General features: G+C 47.2%; 1 long non-coding RNA gene across 2 annotated transcripts; it reads right to left on the bottom strand.

Annotated features, from left to right (window-relative positions):
• Positions 1-9647: 9647 nt before the first annotated feature.
• On the bottom strand, positions 9648-14213 carry LOC109299417. Of its 2 annotated transcripts, XR_002097826.1 has the most exons (4): positions 13990-14213; positions 13285-13360; positions 13077-13197; positions 9648-9861 (listed from the first exon to the last, which is right to left on the bottom strand). It is a non-coding gene; the product is annotated as an uncharacterized LOC109299417 (long non-coding RNA). The 2 variants fall into 2 exon arrangements; XR_002097825.1 differs by lacking the exon at positions 13990-14213 and having other exon boundaries at positions 13285-13426.
• Between the last annotated feature and the right edge of the window lie 4005 nt (positions 14214-18218).

The following is an 18218-nucleotide window of genomic DNA, read 5'->3' as shown; positions in this document are numbered from 1 at the left end:
TGCCATGGCAGGGGGTCGGACTTGATGATCTGCTCAGGTGTCTTCTGACCCTATTAACTATGAAACTATGAGAAAAGCTGGGGCGCTCTCCCCACGCGGGGAATAGGTCCAAGGCTCCTGAAGCTGGTACTGGAGGAGCAGCCTTGGGAGCGGTGCAAGACCGCTCGGGCTGTTGACGGGGCACAGGAATGGTGTGTGGAGCCCTGGCCCTGGAGGCGGTGTGAGACTGTTCAGGCCCATCATGGTGCACGGTTCGGTGCACAGAGCCCAGGTTTTGGGAGCCGCAAACTCGAGTCTGCAACCCCAGCAGGACCAGTGGGCCACAGAGTGCAGGGGTCCCACCGAGGAAAGACATTTGGGACGGCCAGGCAAACCCAGAGAAGGGGCTGGGTGAGCAGCCCCCGCCTACTCAAGGCCCTAAAGGGAGGGACACCTGCCCCCCCAAAGGGACCCCATTGGAAGGAGGACTGTCTCTTGCCATGAGTCAGAGACTATATTAAGGGATAGATGTTATTAAGATTGTTCATGTTTGCATCTTATATTTTGTAACTGAAACGCTGTATTGTGATGTATGGTGTTGATGCTGCTGAAATTGTTTTGTTGTGATGGGTAAATAGTGTTTGACCTTGGTTATTGGTTAGTGTTCACTGTGTTATTATATGTATATGATACTTAGTTTTATGATTATGTATATTATAACTCAGTAAATTGTATCCAGTTAAGAAATGTGGGCCTGGGCTAACTGTATAGAGGAAAGATGGATCCGCTCGAAATTCTGGCACCCCTCCGACAGCCCCCGCTCCTGCCTACCAATCCCATCCGACTGAGAATAGGGCATACCCTTGGGTGTACCTGGGTTACAGATAGAAGGCACATCCCTGGCATAAAAGCCACTCCCTGCTAAATCCAAGTCCCTGCTCCCAAGCTTAGTGGTATCTGAGCTGTTCAGAATAAGGTCACTAGATATATTTAGCATAGGCATAAAATCACATTTTCCCCTAGCTTTGTTTCTCAAGAACTTCAGCATTCAAACAACAAATCAAGTCAGCCCGAGGCAGATATGCAGCAGGGACAGCTCTGTCTGAACAGGTATATTTTTACGAAATTTAGTGAAGAGCTGGGTCTTACGTTGGGAAGTGTGAGACCCAAACCCACCTATTCCATACAATTCGCTGCCCTCCAGTGCTGTACTGTATTTTATATTACATATTGGTATCTTGAGTTGCTTATTACAGTAAGACAGTAAAACACGGGAAATCCTTGCTTTGATCCTCCATACGCTTCCAGCTGCAGCTACATCTCATTGTAACTGGTGAGATAACCTAAGGCCGTGTCAGTAAGTGGCCCCAAAATCTGATACTTAACCACCAAGAATCATGCTGTATTTTTGCTTCCTCCCTGAAAGGACCAATAGTTGGAAGATTTCAAGGACCATATTGCAGGTTTCCTTTGCTTTGTCTGGTACGGTATTGCAATGCTTGGCAGTGCCACAGGTGGGATGATAAGTATATCCAAGACGGTGACACAAACCAGTTTGCAGATCAAACACAACATCTGGTTTTCTGATGGCTTTTTCAAGCAGCCATTAGGTTTAAAGGTGCCTAAAAGCTGCTGATTGTTTTTGTCCATCATTACTTGTTCCACCTCATTAAGTGCGAATGGGGCAGCGAAATCTGGAGCACTGTGATAAGCGGAGGATCTGGAGGGGGAACGATCCACACCATTGGGGATGTTAATTCCTGTTCTTCAGCAGGCAGCGAGGTAGTTAAGGGGCAGTCTAAAGACGGTCTTCTCTGTTATGAAGAAAGCGTATCAAGCTTATTAAACACTGTACTGAAAGGTAAACCCAGTTCTAATTTAAATTTCAGCCCTAGTATAATCAAGCAATAAAAATTACAATACTTAGCACTTTCCATCTTCAGAGTGCTTTACAGACATGAACAAATTAATTCTCATGACACCCCTGTGAAGAAGAAAGTTTTATTATTCACACTTTACAAGGGAAAATGAAGCAGACAGTTTTCAGTGTCTTTGCCCAGCACCACAGGAGGGATGTCGAGATGGCTCTAAGCCTCAAGCCTGGATCAAAGCTCTTTTGTGGATTTGGGGTATTTAGATCTGGAATTCACTGAAAAGTTTGTCTGGGAAAACCCTGACAACTGGGGAGTTCCCAGCAGCCAGTCGTGTGCTCTGATTACTACTGTGTGCTGCAGGGCTCGGTGTCCAGTTCGAAACCACTTGGAAACAAAAGGGATCATCCTGCTGCCTTCAGTGGGCTCGGGATTTGCCCCTTGGTTTGGAAGGCACCTCAAGGGTCATCCAGACCCTACTCCTAAACCAGGGGCGGGCAATTTATTTGGGCCTGGGGGCCACCTCGAGACCCCACCGTTTCTTTGGGCAGCTTGCTCCACTGTCCTTTTGTCGTTAGGAATTTTTTTCCCCCTCTAAGATTTGCTAAATCTGCTTTGCAGCAGTCTAAATCCATTGTTTTGGATCTTGCTCTTTGTGGCAAAGCAGAAGAGTTGTTGTTTTATGGTAGGAGGAGCAAGCTCTCCCGATGTGACAGAAGGATGGAAAGTGCAACAGGAGACCAGCCTGGCTAGACAGCGATCTCTTCAGTGAGCTGAGACGACAAAAAGTGGAAACTTAGCTTATAGTAATAGGGAAGAGTATGAGTATTGCACAGGCATGCAGGGAGGAAGGCCAAGGCATGATTTGAGATGCAGCTGCATTCTGCATTCTTTGTCAAAAGTCATAAAAGGCGATAAAAAAGGGATCTATATGTGTGTCAATAGTAAGAGGAAGACCAGAGAAAGCAAAGGTCTGCTATGAAATGCGGACAGCCATCTAGTTGTGGATGGTGCAGAGAAGACTAAAGTATTTAAAGCAGGGGTGGGCAAAATGCCGGATCCAGCTGGCAGCTGGACTCCATTTCCCAGCAGCCCCTGCTCTTGTCGCTGCAGCCGGTTTCCGAGGAGACCCCAGGAGCAGTGGGGCCGTGAGAGCGCAGGACCACATTGTCCACAGAGACCGACCCAAGCAGCGGTGGCAGGGCACGTGGCTGCGCTGGGGTTGGGATTTTGCACCGGTGATGGCATGGCCCAGAGCCGCAATCTGCTGCCTCCCAGCACCTGCCACGATTCAGGGAATGACAGAATGACAGGATCCAGGGAATTACATCCTGACCTCGACACCTAGAAAGATCCCGGAGCAGGTGTTTAAGGAATCAATTGTGAAGCATGGAGAGGAGAACAAGGCGACTGGGAATAGCCAGAGTGGACTCCCCAAGAGCAAGTCATACCTGGTCAGTCTGATGTGCTTCTGTGATGAGGCTGTGTGGATGGGGGCAGAGATATACCTTGACTTTAGCGAGGCTTTTGACACTTTCCTATTCTCATTAACAACCTAAGGAAATACAGACTAGGTGAAAGTACTGCAAGGTGGATACATGCGTGGTCGGGTCCTCGTATTCAACAAGTAGACATCACTGGCTCAACGTCTAGTTGGGAGGAGGTATCAAGTGGAGCCTGACCTGAGTCTTATATTGTTCAGCATCATCATTAATGATTTGGATGGTAGGATCAAGCACACACTTAGCGAATTTACTGATGACACCAAATTGGATGGAGTTTGCAGACACGCTGGGGCTAGGGTCCAGAATGACCTGGATAGACTGGAAGAGTGGTCTGCAATCCACTAGATGATCTTCAGCAGGAACAAGTGTCAAGTCCTGTACTTGGGACAAAACAATTGCATTCACAAATACAGACCGGGGACGAATGGCTGGATTGCAGTACTACAGAAAAGGACCTGGAGGTCATAATGGACCATAAGCTAAACACGAGCCAAGAGTGTACTCTTGTGAAAAGGCCAATGGTATAGTGGGCTGCAAATTGAACAAAGTGATTCTTCCTCTCTATTCAGTGCTGGTGAAGCCTTATCTGGAGTCCTGTGTCTGATCTTGGGCCCCACAATTCAAGAAAGATAAGGACAGATTGCAGAGAGTCCATCAGAGAGCAGCAAATATAATTATAGGCCTCAGAAGTGTAACTCGTGAGGAAAGTCTAGAACTAGTGTTATTTAATTTGAAGAATAGGTGACTAATAACATTGATAACAATGGAGGATGGGAGTGCAATTCAGGAAGCTCTCAGCAGTTTGGAAAGCTGGGCTGAAGTACAATGCTGACCGGTGCAAGATGCTGCACCATGGGAAGAAGAACCAAAAGTACAAATATGACGTGGGTGACGCCTGGCTGGAACACGGCGACATGGAGAAGGATGTGGGAGTCTTGGTAAATCATGGACCCGGTATGAGTCTGCAGTGCGTTGCAGCTGCACAAAAGGCAAATGCAGTTTTGGAAAGCATGGATCGAAGCATTAGGTGCAAGAGAGGCGATAGTCCTGGACCAGTGCCTTGATTTTGCACCACGGTAGGTTTGGATTGGATGTCCAAGAAGACTTCATTGCAGTTAGAATAGTGAGGCAATGGGATAGATGCCCAGCGAAGGTGTGGACTTTCCATCACTGGAGGTGTTCAAGAAAAGGTAGGGTAGCCTCTGGTCAGGGAGCACCTAGGCATAACTATATCTGTTCTACGACAGGTATTTCCCACGCTTCTGGGCTTTGCTGTTACCACACCGGGTGAGGAATGCCTTCCCAATGCTCCTCAGCTGCTACATGTCACCAATTGACTGATTTGGGGTCAGGGAGGACTTCTGCCCCATGGTCAGATTGGTACAGACTGTGGGGTACCAATCTGTACCAGATTATTTGCCTTCCTCTGTAGCAGGGGTCGTGGGTCTCTACTTGGGCACTCTCTAGTGTATATTAACAACCTTTGCAGCAGCAGACATTGGGTGCTGTGGCCTCTCTGCTTTACCTGGGGCAAGTTGGGGTGTTATGTCTTGTGTTGCATTAGGATTGAGGTTGGAAAATGGGTTTGTGTAGGATGGTTTGGATAGGGATGCTTCTGCCTCAGGCAGGGTTTGGACTAGATGTGGCCTCTGCAGGTCCCTGCCAACCCCACTTCTGCATGATTTCATAGCAGTGTTCAAACACCTGAAGGGGGATTATTGAGAGGATGGAGATGGGCTCTTCTCTGTGGCTGTAGGGGACAGGACTAGGAGCAATGACCTCAAGCCTCAGCGGGAAAATTTAGGTTGAAGATTAAGAGGGATTTTCTGACTGTGAGGGTGGTCTAGCATTGGAAGAGGCTACCAAGAGAAACTGGCTTCTCCGTTCTTGAATTTTTCACAGCAGTTTGGACAGTTACTTGGTGGGATGGTTTTAATCAGGGACAATCCTGCTTTGAGCAGGGGCCCTCCAGACCTACTTTTGTACAATCCTATGATCCCTCTTCTTGATGGCAGCTTTTCAAATAACTGAAAACGGCTATCCTTCCCTTTTCTTCAGACTAAACATACCTAGTGCTTTCAACGTTTCCTGGTCTGACTCCGTTCTTCACGCTTGGCTGGACTCCTCCTTTCTTAAAATCATAGAAAAGTAGGGCCCCCCCCAGCAATTTGAATTCGCAGAATAAAAATAAGGGGACCCTTTCACTAGGACGTCCTAGTTGAGAGTTTTTTGACCCCAAAATTCACTTCCGTTTGCTCAGGCCTGGACTTGGTGACCTTCAGTGTATGTTGCAAGATATCTCAAACTTGTTCTGGGCAGTAGAAGAGCAAATCCTGGGTGGAAAGGCAAGAGGCTGTTTGTTTTTTGGTTAATTTGATCCCATTTGAAGGAATAAATGGACAGCGGCAGCTGTGGCGTGAGGCCTGTAAAAGCAAGAACAATAAAAAACAACACCCGGGGTCCCAACAGTTTGTCTCTGTGTCTAAGGAATGGGGCTTGTGTGTATCATCCCAGTACAGTCCTGGCTCAGGAGACAGAGCTTATTCATCTGTGTGTGATCCCAGGCTCAGCTCGATGAGCTGCTGGTCCAGGGCTAAGGTGCAGAGAGCAGAGTTACTTGTGCCCTTGCAGAGAGGTTGCTTTGCTCCGCTCCATCGTGTACCTGTAACAAAATCGCCATCGAACAAAACGTGTCCCTCCTGGTTCGGAGCGGAGGCCCCGAGTCTGCCCACGCTGGTGCTCAGATGTGTGTACCTGCAGGATCAGGGCCCGTTGCTCAAATAGTGTATCGCTCCGAGCAGCCCTGGGAGGCACGCAGAAGTTGAGCCCGTGGATGTCCGTGGGCCTCAAGCACGTGCCGTAAACGGAGGCTGTGCGTCAGCGCTCTGGGGAGCCGGGGCTATTTTAGCAGATCGGAGCTGTCTGCTTGTCTGGGTGCAGAACAGGAGCAGGAGAGGAGCAAATGGTGCATAAGCCTCCTGTGTTTGGGCTTCGGCTAGATTTGGGCTAAGTTCAAAATGCACATCCTCAGAGTCCCCATTTGACTCCCAGCCGGGGAGTCACCTAAAGTCCTTGGTATCAGCGGTGTGCGTGTGTGTGTGTGCATGGAGGACTGAGAGAGGGAGGGAGATTGTCCCTTTAGCTCTTACTGCTTTACTTTGAGGTATACCGTTCTCTTAAATTTATGCGGTGCATTGTCACGCCTGTCAGGTAATGCTGGTTGTGTTAAAGATGCCTTTTGTGATATGATTGATTCCTACAAGCGCACACAGTCGTTCATCCATCATGGTCACAGCCAGGGTGAGATATATCCTCTTGTCTCTGCATGCAGTGAACTGGAGTCCTTTGAGCAGCTCCGGTGGCTCAAGCCACTTGTGGAAAGAAGGGTTTCGACAACACTGTCCTTCCGGCCCAGGAGGCAGGTGGATCAAGGGCTTTCCTTGCACTCTGGTGATGCAATGCTGCTAAAATCACCCCTTCTGCCCTGGGCAGCTTTTGTGATGCTTTGCCTTCCTGTGGACCCCCCTGTAAGGCCTTGGAGCCCCACCAAGGGAGTTGAAGCATGCGCTGGGCTGATGGGTCGTGCCCGGCATATGCACTGCATTCCCATGGCATGGTCTCGACTGCATTGTTGTTCTATAAAAATAGAACAAAATTTTATAAATTTTGATGGGTGTCTATTAATACCTGCACCTGTCTGGCAGACTCTGCCATGCAAGGTGAGAGAAGGATGAAGCATTAGATGTTAATTTGCATTTCACTTTACTAAGAGCCTGCCTGAATTGTTTTTCTGGGAAAATAACACTGGTTAGGGACTTGTCCCTCCTGATGCACTGTCCTTACAGAAATAGCAGAATCTCTCTATGTTTCAGCCTCCCTCCTAGGCCAGTCAGTAGCTCCCATTCACTCCTGCAAAAGCTGTGAGCATGTATTTGAAGGGAGAATCGAGCCCTTTGTAGCCACGTATAAGTGCTAAAAAATACGTATCAAACAATCCGGGGACACTATTTTAATAATTCATTAGAGACAAATCGGTGCAGAGGAGAGGCAGGAAGAATTTAGGGTGCAGAATAGGAGCACACCTGGACTAGCAGTGTGGAGCATTGCTCTATTCTGTATCCCCTTGAGCAAGGTGACAAAAGAAGCAGGAACCCTTTCGCTGAGTGTCTCCATGCCTGACCCCTGCAAATCTGTAGTAGTGTTCAGCACCACGACTACTCTCAGGGTGGCTGCAAGTGCTGAGGAGAGCTTCTCAGTGCCTCCAGCCTATCTTCCGGAATAATATTTTGCTATAAGACAGCATGGATTTTATCCGTAGGCTCATTTCAGTAAAATGTCCCAGGATTACTATTTTAAACAACTTTAGCCTTGCTTGTCAGACTCATTTTAGTAGGAAAGTAGGGCTGGAAGGGTCCTCATGAGGTCTTCTCATCCAGCCCCCTGCTCAAGCTGGGATCATCCCTGAATAAACCATCCCAGCCAAGTCTTTTCTTGAAAACTTCCAAGGATGGAGATTCCCCGATTTCTCTAGGCAGCCTATTCCAATGCCTGACCACCTACTAGATGTCAGAAGGCATCTCACGGGGGCATGGTCTGCACCAAAAAGCAACAAAAGGCAGAGCTGTGAAGGGTGTGGAGCTTGTTCTTGATGTTTTGTTGCTTTGCAGCCAGCAGATACACAGCTCACATACACTAGGTTTTGGGGAAAGTCTAACACCCATCGCCCGGAGGGTCTGATTCTCTGCTGTTCTTTAGCCCGTGTGCAAAGTGGGTATAAGACCCAGTGGAGCTGGAAAGGTGGTGTTTTAGGCTCACAGAATCGTAGGAAATGAGGGTTGAAGGGAGCTCAGGAGGTCACATCTAGTCCAACCCCCTGCTCCAAGCAGGACCAGCCCCAACTACATCATCCCAGACAAGGCTTTGTCAAGTCGGGTCTTTAAAATTTTTAAGGATGGAGTGTCTAGTTCACAACCTCTCTGGGTAGCCTGTTCCAGTGCTTTAGTACCCTTCTTGTGAGAGAGTTTTTCTGAATATCCAACCTCAACTTCCCTTACTGCAACTTGCACCCATTGCTGCTTGTTCTGTCTCCTGTTTTGCACCCGCATTGCCCAGTTGAGGGGCAAGGGAGGGAGTAACTGGCCCTGAGTTTTGAGAGCCTTGTGCACAGCGTGCCCCAAATGCTCAGCAGTTCCCAGGAGCAGAAGCTCCTTGACCTTAAGGCAGCAGCAGGTGTTTCTGTCCTGGAGGCCCTGTCTGAGAGCGGGACTGGTGGCCCAGAGGATGTCCATTCTTGGCAGTTCATCTCCAAAGGATTTCTGTCACCAGTTGGTGCTGCCACCTGGACTCCTACTCGAATGGGTTCCCCATCTGGTGGGAGAAGCACAAAGCTAGTACTGCCTCCTTCAACTTCCATGGGACTTGGGGGTCTATCCCTTGCATCCATGGCCTGTCACTTTGTCACCCCGCTGGTTACCAGCCCAGTTATGCCACAGGAGCCACACTCTTGACCCACTGTTGCACAGAGGCAAGGATCTCCAGGGATTTGGTCCTCCCCCCGAAGATCCAAAATTGAAGAACTTGGATCCAAAGGCTGGATGATCCTTTTCAGACTACCAAGAGTATTAGTCTGTGCTTTGAAAATGCCATTCTGACATTAATTCCTAGCAGTGCCTTGCCCCCAGATAGAAACCCAGTGCCACGGGTTCCCCGCTTGCTCGGGACCCCCAGATATACACAGTGGGCGAGTTGACACGAGATGCTAACTGTGCAGTAGCCTAATTCTATTGTGCAGTAGCGTGCAAGGCAAAACCTATGCTAGTACACAGTATTAGGCTACTGCACAGTTAGCATCACTAAAAAGCCTTGTGCTGGCAGTGATTTAGTTCTTGGTTATACAAGTACTAAATTTAATGTGCAGTAATTATGGCACATTAATGGACGTGTAGACGCACCCAGTGTCTTGGAGTGGGGGCAGCACCCTCTGATGCCAGTGCAGGCATCTAGGCTGGGTGAGCCCCTGGCTGCTTGACCTCTGAGACCAGGCCGTCTGGTCCTTGGCCCCCTGCTATGCATAGCCCCCACCTCCTGGTTCAGCTCCTGGATATGGGTTTCATGCAGCAAAGTGGGCAGCTCTTCTTAAAGAAAAACTGCATTTATTAGTCAACTGCCATACAGTGGCTTTGGGCCCCAGGCAGAGTCCCAGGCAGGTAACCAGAAACAGGAGAGGAGCTTGAATCCGTTTGGGCTTCCATTTTTGTCACTGTATGCAAAATGGCTCATCATTCATCACAGATCTACTTCAAAACACCATTAACTCATCCTTCCCCCACGTAAAAGCCAGTTAGGGAAATGGAGGCATGCAGCATTATTGTAACATAAGACCATTTTAACCTGGAGATATTGCAAACTGTGCTGTAGCCTGTCACACACAAGGTAGACGCTTTGTACACCATCTCTCTCTGCGGTCCCAGGGCTCTAGGTAGGAATTTGGATGGAAGTTTGCTAGGCTATTACAGATGCAAAACATAATCAGAAACATTTTTATAAATAGCGTCTCTGAGCTCCTATGTAAAATAAAATGTTGTGCAAATGAAAATAAAATGATTAGTGAGTCTTCAATTCCCATAGTGAATTTTCATACACGAATAGGTGCTGGTCCATCCATTAAAAGTCTGCACGAAACTGAAAGACTAGGAGAAGTTGGGAATTTTTCTTGCTGTTACCTGCTCAAGAAATGGAAAGAAATATGAAGTCTTCTTATGAAGCTAACCTTACATTTTTACATTCAAGGAAAAGCTTCAGGACTCAAAGAGCTCAGTGTACTCATGTTGGGAAGACCAGAAAAATCTCGACTCCTGAACTCTGCACGAATGGACACACGAAATCACCCGTAGTGCAGGAAGAACTTGTAATGAGTCTATCGCGTTGGGGTGTGTGGGAGCGGGGTTTCATACTGGGGCAAAGCGATTCAGACAACTCTGGGCCCACTGGTTTGACCTCAGTTGTATCCGAGGTTCAGAGATGGGTGGAGGCCAATCTTACTGAATATTTTCATTAAGGTATTTGCAAAAATTGCAAAAATATAGTTGCAATTGAAATGTGTTGATAACACAGTTAGGAAGAATTGTCTAGGGTCCAGAGGCACGTGACAAAGATGGTAAAGAGCTTGGAAAGCAAGTCATACAAGGTGAGGCTGAAGGAGCTTGCAGAAAAGATGCTGAAGAGGGGACATGAGAGCAGTCTTCAAATACTTGAAGGGCTGCCAGAAAGAAGAGGGCAAGCACCTTTTCTCTCTTGCTGCAGAGAGGAGGATGCAGACCAATGACTTGGAGTTGCAGCAAAGTAGGCTGAGGTCGAATAGCAGGAAAAACTTCCACTGGTAAAATAGCAAGGCTGTGGAATCGAGGCCTCAGGGCATTGTGGACTTTCCATCGCTGACGGTGTTTAAGAAGGGGTTGGACACCCACTGGTTGGGGATGACCAAGGCGTAGTGATGCCTGTGCTTTACCACGGGTGTTTCCAGGCTTCTGAGCTTTGCTGCTTGTCCCTGACCCCTCTTTCTGCTACATGTGTCAGGGTGTCCGCAGAGGCATTGGGTGTTGGTTACAGCCAAGGCTGAGGGTTTGACTAGGGTGTGCCGGTGCTCCTCCTGGGATTTAAAACCAGAGGTTCCTGGATAGGGTGCCTTGCTCCTCCGTTTAGGATCAGACCAATGCCATTTTTGGGGTCAGGAAGGAATTTTACCCCGTGGTCGGGTTGATATGGACAATTATTATATTGCTGGTATATTAACAACCTTTTCTAGAAGCAGGGCATTGGCTGCTGTGGTTCCCTGGCTTTACTTGTGGCAGGGTAAAGCATGGTGTTATATCTTGTGTTATGTCAGGGTTGGTGTTAGTTTTATGCAGAGTTTAGATGATGGTTGCACAGGATAGTTTGGGTAGGGGTGATCCTGCCTCAGGCAGGGGGTTGGACTAGATGAGATTTTTGGAGGTCTTTTCCAGCCCTGCTTTACGATTTCTATGATCAAAATGTCATACAGGAAGAAGGGCATGACCTTGAGAGTGCCAGTGGGCAGGCATTTAGCAAGCAAGGCGAAGTTGGGCTATTGTTTGGAGAACACCAAAATGGAAAAGGAGCTGTTTAAGCTAAAGGATAATATTGCCACAATAGGAATAAATGGGTATAACTTGCCTATTAATAAGTTTAGGGTGAATGTTAGAGGAAGGTTCTTGCCTTCACAGCAGTGAGATTCTGGAGTAGAAGTGGGAGGAATAATGCAAACTAGCTTTATAATGGAGCACGACTAGTTTATAAAAGGGATTTTATGATGCAGTTGCCCTTAGTAAAATGGGATCAAATTCTGTGATCCAGCAGTTTCCTTCTAGACCTATTTCGCCATGAATGCACAAGAAAGTGAGCTGGATGCCTCCTATCCACGTTAATAGAGTGATACTGCTTAATTTCAGCACACTATATTCACACAATACGCTAAGATCAGGACGTTTGCCCAGAGAAATTACTTTATTAATGAAGTGGTGTAAGATTGACGTTGTAGCTGTGATGGTCCAGAAATGATGCAAGAGACAAGGATTTCTTAAGCTGATATCTTATGGGACCAACTATGTAGTTGGAATAAAGTTTGACAAGCTGTTAAATGCAAACCATTCTTCCTCAGCTCTGATCACAAGGCTGAGGTAGAACGTATTACCATCGAAAGCCTGGCTAACTTTATTCCAGCTGCATCGTTTGTCTAAAAAGAGGTATTTAACCTTAATTAATAATGTGTTTTCAAGCACTGGGTATTGTGCTCCTCTGTTTCTTGCTCTCCTTTTCACACACACACACACACACTTTTTTTCTCAGGCTGTAAACATAATCTGCTGTACATAGTGCACTGCAATTATAGCAGCGTATAGCAGCATTTTAAACCAAATAAATAACTGAACTCCCAACATGCCATTTGATGGTCTGGTAATAAATAGCATAAGTAATATGACTTCCAAGTTATTAAAATCCTTCAGCAAATGTTCTTGAAAGGATGCACTCTTTTCTTCAATTTATACTGCATTCTGCTGTGTAGGAAACTTCCAATAACTACACCATAGCCGTTTGACACAAACATTAAACCAACCTTTTGCAACGACAAGATGATATAGTGACACAGGTTGATGAAGATGGTTGTGTGTCCTGAATACTGTGCAATTTCATAGCACTTTATTCTTCATCATATTGCAGGTGTCTCCTACCTAGTCCCTAAATAGCCTTTGATATTGCAGTGGGATATTTTCATGCAGTTTTGCAAATTATTTACTTTGAGTATGAGAACAATGGTATTAATGAAGTGCCATGTACAGCCGGCGTTGCCACTCTTACACATTCATTTGTTTAAATGTTGACGGAATAAGAAATAACCACATTGGAGTATGCAAAGGAGAATTCTAGGTAAGAAGCAAGAGTAGATATTTCAGAATTGTTAGTGCAACTGTAGCTAAAAGCAATACGTGGGCCTCCCTGTATTGCACTGAGATCGCCCATGGAATTTCCTAATAAGAACATATTTGTGGACCTATTTTCAATTGGGAGGACATGAGCAGAGGCCATACTAAACTTAACAGTGAGAGTTAAATAGAAATCCCTTTTCAAAGTCAAAGCGGAGTTTTAAATTGCTACAAAAGTCCAGTAAACAGTGGTGGATTGGCTTTTCTGACCCGCTGCTTACCAATTCCTTTATCTGCTCATGCTCACATGTCCTAGATCAAGAAGGCAATTTCCTTTACAGCAGCCTGGGACGTGCAATCCCAATAAGCCAGCAGTCATCTGAGTTTTACGGGATCAGTGGACTACAAAGGGAAAAGAAAGAGAACAATTTAATAGCAGTTCTTTTCCATGGGTGACTCAGTCTGTGCGCACCGTTTCGCCTCTCTCACCTCCTATTTCTTATTGTGCTCTGCTTATCAGACTGGCCATAGGAAAGCTTCTTAGCGAAAAAAGATGAGTCCAGACCTGAGCATGAAAGAGAGAAAACATTTAAACAAAGTTTAACAACAACAGACAGGCATGTTTCCCCTTCCCTCCTCATCCAGTGATCATCTGAGAACAAGCTCCAAATGATTTCTGCTATCAGCTAAGTTGCTGTGTTCAGTGCAGCATCAGGCCACCGTGCACCAGAGAAGGGCTCTTCTTCTTTCTAGTCTGGATGCCAAGAAATTAATACAGCTCTCTATGGCTTAAAAATGAATACAGCTCTCTCTCTCAGGCTTACAACATGTTTTCTATTCGGCACGATGTGGCACTGAACATTTTTTGTTCTTTTTTTTTTGCTGTGGTTCCTATATATATATAGATATCTATATGTATCTATATATGTATATATATATATGCAGAGTCTTTTCTTGCCTGATGTTAATATGCTGGTTTCCATCCTGGAGTAGTTTGGAAGTAGGTGAACAATCAGGATGCTCCAGCACTTGCTGCTGCTCATCCAAAACACACTGAGCATCTTATCCTGTGTCTCCAAAGCCAGGCCGTTAGGACCTTTTCCCCATAGTTCATTGTATGGGCTTTTTGGACCAATGCATAGCAGACACATCTCCATCCTTGGAGTTCAGAGTTTGGGCTTACAGTAAAGTTACCTGCGCTGCAGAGGGCCCTTCTTCCAAATGATGCTACCCTGGCCCCAGGACCGTCATTTTGGACTGATTTTTAGTGCTTGAGGACTGCTCCAGTGTCCTAATCACGTGGTCTTTTCGAGTTTTATGGCCAGACCCAACAGCCTTTCTCTGCCTGGCTGCTCCAGAGCAGTGACAAAGCAGGTGTTGCTTTCAGCAGAAGAGACCTCCTCCTCGGAGAGGGGCGTGCAGAGACCCAGTGCAGCAGCCCTCCTCCCTTCAGCTCCAGCTGAATGGTCTTGCAAGGCTGCAGGGCCTTCCTACTCAAGAAGACTGTACGAAGTGGGGAAGAGTGTGTGGGATGGGGACACCGGGGGGGACAGGCCAGTGCTCCCTCGTTCCTCTGTGGGAGGGAGAGGAGTATGGAGTCGTTACTCTAATAGGGATAGATTAATTCTGCTCCAGCTGACATAATGGCCATAGCAAACGTGTTCACGTCGGAGCCCCCGTCAGAGTCTAATGAATCTGCTAAATCCTGCTAAATACTTGTCATCAACTATCTCAGACATGCATGATTCTGGAAGACCGTCTAGTTTATGACAAGGATATGAGAAGAAGAAGAAGAAGATTAATTTAGCTTTGGGGGACTAGGCATTCATTTTCCTGCTGGCGTATGATGCTCATGTGTTTTTCCTCTTCTAGGATTTAGGTGATTTTACACCAAAGGAAGGACCAAAATGCTTGTCAGAGAAACACCTGCTCCCATTGAAGTAAATGGCACATCTCCTGTTGGAGGCAGTAATCCCGGTGCCTCTGTCCTCAAGTTTATTGGCTTTGCTGAGAGTCCTGACACTCCAGTGAGTCTCATGGCAGCCGACTGCTGCACCACACGTAGCTTCTCCAACGTCAGTGGGGCTTCAGAAAGGCGTGCAAGGATCGGTCCAGCTTGGAGATGATTGCAGAAATGAGGCCCAAGTGTCAGCACCAAACTTTTTATAAGGTACAAAGTTAAAAGCTGAATTGCACGTCAGTATGCACTGTAGGAACTGCTTTCCTAGGAGTTAAGGCCAAGCCACAACCAGTGGGAAAGTAGGGCTTCCTTCTCAGCCATCTACTGCATGTCTAATATGGGGTAGCATAGAAAACAAACTGTTTACTGAGTAGATAGAGACAGCTACCAGTGAACCAGTCTGATATGCACTCTACTCAAGGCAAATTCATGAAGGCTTTTCTTAATGCCCTAAAACAACTTCATTTTTCTTTGCTCTGAGTGTGGCAGACGAAGTCTGTGTTTCCTACTGTTCTTTTATGGCTGTTAGGGCAAAAACTTCCAACCCACAAAGCAAACTTTGCGATGCTTTCTGTCGTCATTTCAGCACAAAATGGAAGGTGTTTCTACGATACAAAACAACGTGATCCTTAAAACAGAGCTCTATGGGAGAAAGGTAAAGGTATCAGGTGAATATCCCAGAGTATTATCAAGACCTCTCTGTGCTTTGAGCTAATTTGTAATGGGATGGTCGCCACAGAGATGTGGCTGTGCAGGTGGGATGGTCTGGGTTGGGGCCGTTCAAGGGAGATTGAGGCAGGCATGATCCTCATAGACCTTTCTTGAGGCCCCATAGATCTTCCTGCTCACCTGTTTGCTTTTCCCTGTAACATGCTCGCAGAAGCAGCCATCCTTGCTAGAAGGACAGTGGCCCTTAATGAACTGCAAAACAGTTTCCAAATGAGGAAGGCAGAAATATGAAACATAAATATTAATTGCTAATGATTTAGATTAGTGGCACAGAGGATGCTAGAGTAGGAGCAGGAGACACTCTTGCTACACAGAGGTATAAACACTTTTTGGCCTTGCAGGAATTGGGACCGAAGACACTATAGCAATTAGCAGAGTTTTCATCATGACAGCTTTTTGCAGAATCAGGGGATTGTCCAGATCAAATAAGTTCCTGTTGACAATTTGGCTTCATTTCAAGGAAGCGCAGTTCATGCATAGGCAAACTAGGCACGTGCCTAGGACCCTAAGTGAAGAAGAGGGCCCAGTTGTGCATATTTTATGTATTATAATTATTGAGGGAAAAAAAGCCAATATAAAAATGTCATCTTCAGCTGGCGGCCTACGGGTTTGTTTGCCATGGGCCCACTACAGGGTTAACCCTTCCCTGGTTGTATCTCAGGTAAACTTGTCTTAAAAAGAAGGTGAGTGAAGACTTCACCGTTCATGCTGAGATAAAAAAGGGAATTTGCTGATTCAGCCAATTTCTGCTCTCTAGTTTAATCTAGCTCACTTGTAAATCAAGCGATGTCTTTGAAATATCTGTCTTCCTCGCTAATTGATACACCTCTCATGCTGTTCTATGCTTGGGATCCCATTTAGCTAATAAGCATGATAACCTAATTCCTTAGCAGAGAGTCAGCTCATTTGTCTGGTGAAGGCCATCAATCATCTCTAGTCGTCTCAGCCACCTTGGGAATACATGACTTGTTAATGGAGTGAGACCAAAGGAGGGTTGGATATTAGGAAAAATTTTCTCACTAGGAGGGCGGCGAAGCACTGGAGAGGTGGTGGGGTCTCCATCCTTGGAGATCTGCATCCGTGACTGGGATGATGTAGTTGGGGCTGGTCCTGTTTGGAGCAGGAGGTTGGACTAGATGTGACCTCCTGAGGTCCCTTCCCACCCTATATTTTTATGGGGGCCTTGTTTCCGCATTGCACCACGGTGCTGCGGAAGGGCCCAGTCTGGGCAGTCTCCTTGCAGGGAGGAAGCCTAATGTTTTACCTATGGAGAGCAGGAATGAATCTGCCCCCCAGGGAGAGCACAGTGTGTCTAAACCCCCTCTCTGGCTGGCTGGCCAGGATTCATTCAGGTGGCCAAGCCCTACCCCACCTCCTACACCGGGGCTTCGGGGGACTCCCCAAGCAGGGGGAGATGGGGCAGTCCCAAGTGCTGCTCGTGGAGAGCGTGGATGTGGGGGACAGGCAGACAAGGTTCTTCGGGTAAATCTGCTATCTTTTATTAGACCCGCTCAAATAGTTGGAAATAGTCATTCATCCAGGACTCTGTGTGTGCTGGAGCAAGTGGTACATCAACCTCGGGGACCCCGGGGCCTTCCCTGCAGCTCCCAGCGAGCTGCCTGCAAAGTGCAAGGCTGGAAGCGGGAGGGTTGGATTGTCTTTGCCCAGTGACCCTGCTCCTCTCCCCGTGTGCTTTCCTTTCTTCTCCTAGTTGCTGCCTGTAGGGTAAGAGTATTATTATGTTGTCGTGAGGAGAACCACTACTACCGCAGGCTACTGCCAGCCTCCTTAATGAAGGGACACTCATTTATAATGGACTTGCAATGCATTTGTTTGACCGTGGTCATTAGCGGCATTGCTGCTCCTGAGAGAAACTGTTTCATCTGCAGCTTACTGGAAACCCGATAATCTGGTACAGCGCTTCCACCTGCCACGTACCTTTGCTCACGCAGACACACACACGTGTGCATGTGTTCACATGCACGCGGAGACAACAACACTGAGGACGCTTAGGGGTTGGCAGTATGTGACCTGGGGCAGACCGTACAGTCCCGAGCGGCTCCATCCTCTTGTCTGCCGGACCCTGAGTGTAGTTTGGGACGATTACTTCCCAAGAGATTTCTTGTTCAGCCTGGACAGGATGCTGTGCAATTCCCAGCTCCTGTTCAGCATGTGTGTGCTGTCATTAGGGGAGGAGAGGACAAGGCTGTCTGTGGTGCGGTGTCATGTATGGAAACAGGGGAATATCAGGACAGATCAGGGGATTAGTAAGTGAGGCACTGAAGGGCAAGAGCCCTGGTGAGGTGGGAGTCCAGGAAGGGTGCCCGATCCTTCAGGCACAAAAGGGGACCATCCCAGTGCACATAAAGGGAGGCAAAAGAGCCCAGAAACCCTCTTGGCTGAATAGGGAAATCCAGGAGAGCCTAGGAGGGGAAAAAGAGAGGCCTACAGACTGTGGAAGCAGGGGGCAGCTGCCAAGGAGGAGTACACCTGCTTGGCTCGCGCTTGCAGGGAAGCAGTTAGAAAGGCCAAAGCAGCAATGGACCTCAGGCTGGCAACAAAAAGACAATAAAAAGTCCTTCTTTAGGTGCGTAGGGAGCAAAAGGAAGGTGCATGGGAGCATAGGACCGCTACAGGGCAACTGGTAACAGATAGGAGGGATAAAGCTGAGCTCCTAAATGAGTTCTTTGCATCTGTATTTCTCAGCACGGGTAAAAACATCTCTCCCAAAGGG

This window comes from Gavialis gangeticus, unplaced genomic scaffold (genome assembly GCF_001723915.1).
Source record: "Gavialis gangeticus isolate Ggan-Ray unplaced genomic scaffold, GavGan_comp1, whole genome shotgun sequence".
Taxonomy (NCBI): Eukaryota; Metazoa; Chordata; order Crocodylia; family Gavialidae; genus Gavialis; species Gavialis gangeticus.
Note: the sequence above shows the minus strand (reverse complement) of the source record. Positions and strands in the feature narration are given on the sequence as shown.